Here is an 8846-nt window from a genome sequence, read left to right as displayed (position 1 = left end):
GGGACTGGGTTGTGGATCATGCCGATTAGGAAAAAGAGGGAAACCTGAAAACAAAGCAAATGGGGTAGAAGTGGCGTGTTTCAGCGTTCAGGAAGGACACACCATCCCATGAAATCCAGCCACAGCAGAACGCTTATTAATTTTGCCACTGTTATAGACACGTCACTTATAAAACTGGACACTAGAGTTTAAGAAGGAAAAATGTTATCATTGCTTTTAATAAAATTATGGAGGGTATTCTTTAAAAGCAACAGACAAGCTCGAATTAAGGTTATAAATATCGGGGCACCTGGGTGGCTCAGTCAGTTAAGTGGGCGACTTCTGCTCAGGTCATGATCTCGAGGTTCGTGAGTTCGAGGCCCACATCGGGCTCTGTGCTGACAGCTCAGAGCCTGGAGCCTGCTTCGGATTCTGTGTCTCCCTCTCTCTCTGACCCTCCTTGCTTGTACTCTGTCTCTCTCTCTCTCAAAATTAAAAAAAATTTTTTTTAGGTTGCAAGTATAGATTGAGTATAGGCCCCAAATTATTGTGCTGAGTTATTGCATTTCTTTTTAAAAAAGATTTTTAAATGTTTTATTTATTTCTGAGAGAAAGACAGCATGAACAGGGGAGGGTAAGAGAGAGAGGGAGATACAGAATTTGAAACAGGCTCCAGGCTCTGAACTGGCTGTCAGCACAGAGCCTGACACGGGGCTCGAACCCACGAACCGTGAGATCATGACCTGAGCTGAAGTTGGACACTTAACTGACTGAGCCACCCAGGTGCCCCAGGTACTGCCTTTCTTGATTGCATTCAGCCTATGAAGTTGTTTTCGAAGTCTGTGTGACCGGTGGGTGGACAACAGGGGATGTACCATAGCAGAGGTTATAGGGACTGGAGCTTAGGGGCTAATTGCCAAGTGAGCAGTAAAGAGTCAGATAAAGAGAGAATCATATATATAATAGCTGGGGCTGCTCTAACGAAATACTGTCCATTGAATGGCTTAAACAACAGCAGCGTGTCTTCTCACGGATCTGGAAGCTGGAAGTCCAAGATCAAGGTTCTAGCTTGTTTGGTTTCCAATGAGAGCTCTCTTTTTGGCTGTCTTCTTGCTGTGCCCTCACATGGCCTTTCCTTAATGTGTGTGCAGGGAGGCCAGGGAGGAGGGAAAGGGAAAGGAGAAAGAGAGTTCGCTAGTTCTCTGGTGACTCTTCTCGTAAGGACACTAATCCTTGAATCAGGCCCCCACCTTAATGACCTAACTTAACTTTAATCCCCAAGAGGCTCCTGTCTCCAAATATAACCACACTGGGGGGGTTCGGGCTTCAAGATACGAATTTGGGGGTGGACACTGACATGTAGTCCATAAACATAGTGGACAGAATGAGGCTTCTAAGTGAAGCAGAGAGTAGAACAGTTTTATTACATCTGAGTAATAAATTGGCCTCTGAGCTTCCAGGCAAAGAAGGAAAAAGAGAAACGAGGCAATGTGGGTTTAAGTCAGTGGTTGATCTCTGCAACATCTGAGGCCTTATAATCTCTCTTATTTTGTGTTTCTGTTTGTTAAAGTAGTTGTAGACATTGCCTAGTAAGGGCAGGAGGAGAGAGGGATGTAGTTTGAGGTCTATAAAGTGTGTTGCACTTCACATCACACTGTAGATTTTTTTTTTCTACATAGAAGGCTGATTTTTAATGTTTATTTATTTTTGAGAGAGAGACAGAGACAGAGAGAGAGAACTGGAGTGGGGAGAGGCAGAGAAAGAGGGAGACAGAATCTGAAGCAAGGCCCTGAGCTGTCAGCACAGAGCCTGATGTGGGATTTGAACCCATGAACCATGAGATCATGACCTGAGCTGAAGTCGGATGTTTAACCCAGTGAGCCACCCAGGTGCCTCAGAAGGCTGATTTTAAACAGTGCTTTTATCCCTTGGAGCCTGGGTGGAAGATGTCACAAAGTATAAGTTCTGGACTGGAGCTGGGTTTATTGACACTGGAATTAAAGATTGGATTCTCTGAATTCTCAACGCCTATGGAGGAATAAAAGAAATTGGAAAGGTCACAAATCCTTCAAGCATATTATTTAAAAATTTTTTTATGTTTACTTATCTCTGAGAGAAAGAGAGAGAATGGGAGATAGAGGATCCGAAGCAGGTTCTGTGCTGAGTGGAGAGCCTCATGTGGAGTTCGAACTTAAGAACTTTGAGATCTTGACCTGAGCCAAAGTCAGACTCTTTTTTATTTTTTATTATTTTTTTAATGTATTTATTTCTGAGAGAGAGAGACAGAGAGCGTGAGCAGTGAAGGGTCAGAGAGAGAGGGAGACACAGGATCTGAAGCAGGCTGCTGGCTCTGAGCTAGCTGTCACCACAGAGCCCGACGCGGGGCTCGAACCCACAAACTGTGAGATCATGACCTGAGCTGAAGTCGGACGCTCAACTGACTAAGCCACCCAGGCGCCCCCGAAGTCAGACTCCTAACTGACTGAGCCACCCAGGCGCCCCTGGATTATTTTAAATATGAGAAGGATTTGTAAACCCTATTACTGGTTCAGGTTAATAACATACTTTTCCCAAGGGGCGCCTGGGTGGCTTAGTCGGTTAAGCGTCCGACTTTCGCTTAGGTCATGATCTCGCGGTTCGTGGGTTCGAGCCCCGCGTCGGGCTCTGTGCTGACTGCCAGCTCAGAGCCTGGAGCCTGTTTCAGTCTGTGACTCCCTCTCTCTCTGACCCTCCCCTGCTCACGCCGTCTCTCTCTCTCTCTCTCTCTCCTAGAAATAAATAAAAATATTTAAAAAAACATACTTTTCCCAAAATTGCTAAGAATTTTATGTTGATTCCTTTGTATTCAAGTTAACTTAAAATGATTTTATCATGAAAATTCCCAATATCAGTGGGATAACTGGAGGCAGCTTTTTGGTCATAAACTAAGGTTGGTATTTTTATTTTAGATGTTCTGTGTTGGTCAATATATGACCTGTACACAGTGCCAAGGGTCACAGAATCATTTGAAAGATGCCTTCTGTATAAATGATTAATATGTAGTTCTTAAATGGTTTGTGCCATTCTTCAATTCCTTTTTTTAAATTATACCATACTATCTTTTTTTTAAATGTTTTTTATTTATTTCTGAGAGAGAGAGAGAGACCGCGTGAACAGGGGAGGGTCAGAGAGAGAGGGAGACATAGAATCTGAAATAGGCTTCAGGCTCTGAGCTAGCTGTCAGCACAGAGCCCAACGCGGGCCTCGAACACACGAACCGTGAGATCATGACCTGAGCTGAAGTCAGATGCTTAACCGACTGAGCCACCCAGGTGCCCCTATTTTTTTTTTTTTTAATGGCTTATCTATTTTTGAGAGAAAGAGCATGAGCCAGGGAGGAGCAGAGAGAGAGGGAGAGGGAGAATCCTAAGTAAGCTCCATGTTGTCAGTGTAGAGCCTAGCGTGGGGCTCAAACTCATGAACTGTGAGATCATGACCTGAGCTGAAGTCATGAGTCAGGCACTTACTGGCTGAACCATTCAGGTGCCTGTACCTTTTTAAAAAATTTTTATTAAAAATTGTTTTTTCACATTTATTTATTTTGAGAGAGAAAGAGAGCACAAGCAGGAGAGGGTCAGAGAGAGAGAGGGAGAGAGAGAATCCGGGGCTTGATCCCATGCACTGTGAGAGCACGACCTGAGCCTAAATCAAGAGTCAGGAGCTTCAGCAACTGAGCCTCCCAGGCGCCCTGCCATATTATCTTTTGTAAAAAATTGAAATATAGTTGACCCATAATGTTCCATTTGTGTCAAGTATGTAACATAGTGATTCAACAACTCTGTATGTTATACTGTGCCTGTCGCCATTGTGGCTGCCATCTGTCACCGTACATTGCTGTTACAGTGCCATTGAGTGTATTCCTTATGCTGTGCCTCTTATCCTAAAAACTGGCTCATTTCATAACTGAAAACCTGTGTCTTTCACTCTCTTTCAGCCATTTTGCCCACCCTCCTCAACCCCTTCCCTTTGGCAACCATCAGTTTGTTCTCTGTATTTATGGGTCTGTTTGTGCCCTATTTATCTTACATTCAGTACAGAGACCCTTCAGGTCGTGTCCCTAGGGATCATTTCACCTACTGTTTGACTGCCAGCGTCTTGTCTCTCAGCAATGGTGAGGTGGATCCCTTCTCCTTGGGGAAGAGAAATCCATGTGTTGTTACCTTTGCCAATAATGAAGATGTTGGAGAGGTGAGAGGCAAAGCTGCCGCCTCCGGCATCTTTCACAGGAATCACACCAAGAGAACCAGGGTGTAGGAGGCCTCTCTTTGCTGGTGGTCACACCAGTTTACATGTTAGCACCTCCGATCACTGTATACAGGTCACCAGTGTCAAACTTGATGAAATCAGTCATCCATATCAACCTGATATGGCCAGTCTCCATATCAACCTGAATGGTCTCATGTTGATGGGGGATCAGGGTGACAGTTGGTGTGAGCAGCACAGGCCACCAGATGAGAGATTCTGTTTGTGCCCAGAAAGACCTTTCTCACTCCACACCACTTGTACTTGGCTTCCTAAGGTGTAATATAATGAACAGCAAAGGACCCTTGGTGTCACAGATGAGACGAGAATTTTCCTCAGTCTTGCCAATGCTCATGACATCTATTAAACCAGTAGGGTAGGTTATGTGAGTTTGGACTCTGCTGTTAATCTTAATGGACTGCTGCAGGCAGATCTGTATTTCCTGTTTTGTCAGAGCAAACTTAACTATGTTCCTTAGAAAATGATGAGAAGGCATTCTCTCTGCTCATGGGGCCTGCCAGGTGGATGAAGAGCAAACACACTGGTCAGAGTATTAGCGGTCACTGCTTTAGGACTGCTACACACTTCAGATGCTTCTTGGGACCATGAGCCCTGGCTGTGCTAGCCATGAAAAGAGCATTCTTCAGTGCTTAGCTTATGTAAACTTTCTTTTAGTTCAGCTTGGTTCTTAAATCTACATTGTTTTCTCCAAATAGTAGAAAGGGGAAAAAATACTTCCTGATCCTTTCAAAATGGAAAATTCAGGGGACGCCTGGGTGGGTAGCTCTGTTGGTTAAGCGTCCAACTATGGCTCAGGTCATGATCTCAGATTCATAAGTTCGAGCCCCATGCCAGGCTCTGTGCTGACAGTTTAGAGCCTGGAGCCTGCTTTGGATTCTGTGTCTCCTCTCTCTCTGTGCTTCCCCCTCCTTCAACAATAAATATTAAAAAAAAAAAAAAAAGGAAAATTCAAGAATTATCTATGTCTGAAGATATATCCAGAAAGACAAGTATACTGTAATTGCAGACTTGTATTGTTCCATTCATCCTTTTGTCCCTTCATAATGTGATCAGTGTTTATGGAGTACCTTCTATGTATCAGGATATTTAAAAAAAATTTTTAACGATTTTTTTTTTTGAGAGAGGGACAGAGACAGAGTGCAAATAGGGGAGGGGCAGAGAGAGAGGAGACACAGAATCCGAAGCAGGCTCCAGACTCTGAGCTGTCAGCACAGAGCCCAACGTGGGACTCGAACCCACAGACTGTGAGATCATGACCTGAGCCAGTCAGACACTCAACCAACTGAGCCACACGGGCAGCCCTGTGTACCAGGATATTTGTTATGCTCTGGATAAAACATGTCCCTTGGAACTTAACTGTGATTACAGTGCAGGGCGTGTGACAGCTGTCATCTTAGACATATGCACAGGTATTACTGGAGCACTTGTGGAGGTCACCTTTTCTAGATGAGACAATTTGGGTTGGTTTCTAGAGAAAATGGCACATGAGCTAAAAGATGAATAGGGACCAGCCATGGAAAGGCAAGGAGTTGAGAGAGGGTGTTATATGCAGGGGAGCAGCTGGTTCAAAAGCAGAGAGGCACAACTGAGTGATACCTTGGCGAGTGACACGTGGTACAGAGGAATATAGAGCGAGAGTCGTGTGAGGTGAGAGACAGGTTAGGATAGAATGTTGCATTCCATGCTGATTTGGCACTTTTCCCCAAAATCTCTCTGAAACTGTGTGAAGGGGTTTAACCTTTGGATTGGGGTGATCAGATCTGTTTTTGGAATGACAGGGCCAGTAAGACTATGGAAAATGGATTGAGGGTGGGGTGCGAGGACCATGGTCTGGGATCAAGTTAGAAACGATTGCCATAATCCAGTCAAGAAGCGAAGAGGTCCTGTACTTGACTGTTAAATGTTTCCCAAAGACATAAAAACAAATCTCTTACACAATCCTGGGCCAGATGCTTTAGACAGTTCTTTAGAGGAAAGCAGATAATATCTGCTTGCAGGCAAGGCTAGTTTTTTTTTTCTTTCTTATTTTCAAAACAAAATAGCCCATCAATGCAGTTTCGAAGCCATATGATACGTTAGAACTCCTGAAGAAAAAACAACAGATAAGCAGACATTAAATCTACCATGCTTACCCATAGTCTACTCCTTTCCTCAGGCAGCTCTGTGCAGATTAATCAGAACCAAACCCATAAATTTTAATTGTAACATATGCGCCGTCATCTGCCAATGTATTTTCAAGTCTGTGCAGGTATGACCATATGCCACGATGAACAAACGAACTGGAAAGATCGAAGTTATTTGATCTGGTTCCGTGATTTAGAATTTCCAAATCAACATGAGGAGAAAATAGCAGGCATCAAACATCCATCTATGCTCGTACCAGGTCATACGCTGGAACTCTGTCCAAGTACAAGTTTCCATGGTAAACAGCGCAGGACTTGCCAACACTTCACAGGTTTCCAAAAAGCAGCCATGTCCCTCTTGGGAGAACTTTGGAACTGGAAAAGAAAAGCTTCACGGATGAAATCTCCAGCAAAATAAAGTCACAGACTGTATTTCTGCAGCAGGCCATGTGCCAAATGTCTCATCAACAAGTATGGCGATGGCAGTGACCCGTCCTCTGGTAGAGGTGATAAAATGCTCTCGCCAAACCTTGTTTTCATTTGCTCACAGCTTCCTGGTTGGGGTGGGGGGGAGACTCTTACTTTGAGTTGGAATTTTCCACGTTTCATCCCAGTCCAAAGGTGACTTAAAAAAAATCTCTCTCTCTCTCTCTTTTTTAGAAAGTTGAATTAAAGTCAAGTGAAATTTGTAAAGTTTAGTCATTTGGGGAGCTATGTGTACACAAAGATCTCACTGGGTAACACCAAAAAATTACATTTTCCTTTTCCTTGTGACTTTTGGAAGAATAACCCCTTTTCGTTGTTTCTTTTGAAAGGATTTAACCCTAAGTTACAGGGGCAGGAGACCCACCATGTTTGCAAGTTACTCAAACAGACTTTTGCCCATGAAGACCTAATAAAATGAGACTTTACCTGTTAAATCCACTAGTAGTTTAACAAAAGCTTAGAATATTCCCACAGATATTTGACAGAAAAGATATTTAAAAATAACGAGCTTAATTCAATTAAATTCAACAAATCTACAAAGTACCAGGCACTAAGTGAGTGCTCAGTGACATAAAGAAGGTAAGGCGATTCCTGTCTTCAGGGAATGTTTTATTTAGTAGTGGAGAGTAGAGTCATAAAAATGGCACTAATTAAAGGCAGAATACAGTGTTAGAGCAGAGGTTTAAGCAAAGTGAGGTGGAACCACAGAAGTGGGAGACGTTAATGTCGATGGGGTGATAGGAATAGTTTATTCCAGGTTTTGAAGGATTGAGGGTGGTAAAGATCAGTGAGCTGAGAAGGACATTCCAGACGAGAGACTCTGGTCAACACAGCCATTGAAGTCAGAAGCGGGACTAGTCAAGGTGGCTGGAGAGTTGGATATGACAGAGGAAGGAAGAGAAGATACATAGGAGAACTTGAAAAGGTGGCCTCAGAGTTTCTCAGTGGGTAATCCACTGGTATTTTGGGGTACCTGGTTCTCTGTTGTCTCAGGGTGTGTCTGTCCCCAGTCCCAGCCTTCCTAAAGCCAGCAGTGGTCTGTGTCATGTTGACCACTGGTAAGAAGCCCCTCCCACCTGCCCCAAACATTTTCAAATACCTCCTTGGGCAGGCAGGACCACTTCTGTAGAGAATGACCCCAGGGGGAATGTGGGATACCACGTTTGGGGCAGTCTTTGGTTCCGTAGGTGCTGGGAGTCTTCTAGATGGTTCTGACCAGAGCGAAGTCATGATCAGACTTGGGATTCAAGACAGTGATTTCTGGAGATTGAATCAGAGGAGGGAAAACTTGGGAAGCAGGATAATTCAGCCTGTTGCCATTGTTTAGGCAACAGTCAGTGCGGACTCAAATTAGACAATTTCATCACTTTAATGCCTGAAAACATTAATAGACATTATTATTATTTTTTAGCGATTCCTCCTGACTCTGAAACCCCATAGCCCTGCGTTGCAAACTCTCTGTGCTGTGTCTGCTTCCCTGTGTTTTTCTTTCTCCAAATTAATATCATATGGCAAATTCAGTGTTACAAAAACAAGATTTTTAGAGGGTGATCATAACACCCTTTCTACAACATACTTTCTAATTATAGCATAAACACATGGGGGTAGAAAGCTCTATTTAAAAAACAAGACAAAAAGAATGCTGTTTCTCTATTTCATTTTATATAGTGTTTGGATTCCTTTACTTCTTGACTTTTTTTTCCCCCCCTTAAAAAAATTTTTTTTAAGAAGACTCTGTTGACAGTAGATTGAATAGTTTTGAATCCCAGATGTCAGTGCAGTGGAACTCAGAGTGGATGGGCAGATGGAGTCTGTCAGAAGCGCGCCCGTGCCAGAGCAGAAGACGGTGCCCGAGGCAAGGGAGGCAAGGGGGTGCCACCGGCGTGCTGCGTGCGGGGATCCTCGAGGCTGGTGGCGCGGGGTAGAGAGCCCTTGTCTGCTCGGGGCAGAAGGATA

The 8846-nt window shown here is 43.9% G+C and overlaps 1 pseudogene; it reads right to left on the bottom strand.

The window, feature by feature from the left end:
* Positions 1–4062: 4062 nt before the first annotated feature.
* On the bottom strand, positions 4063–4889 carry LOC144230765 (small ribosomal subunit protein eS4-like; annotated as a pseudogene).
* Between the last annotated feature and the right edge of the window lie 3957 nt (positions 4890–8846).

This window comes from Crocuta crocuta, unplaced genomic scaffold (assembly GCF_008692635.1).
Source record: "Crocuta crocuta isolate KB4526 unplaced genomic scaffold, BGI_CrCroc_1.0 scaffold3, whole genome shotgun sequence".
Lineage (NCBI taxonomy): Eukaryota > Metazoa > Chordata > Mammalia > Carnivora > Hyaenidae > Crocuta > Crocuta crocuta.
This window is presented reverse-complemented; position numbering and strand designations above follow the sequence as displayed.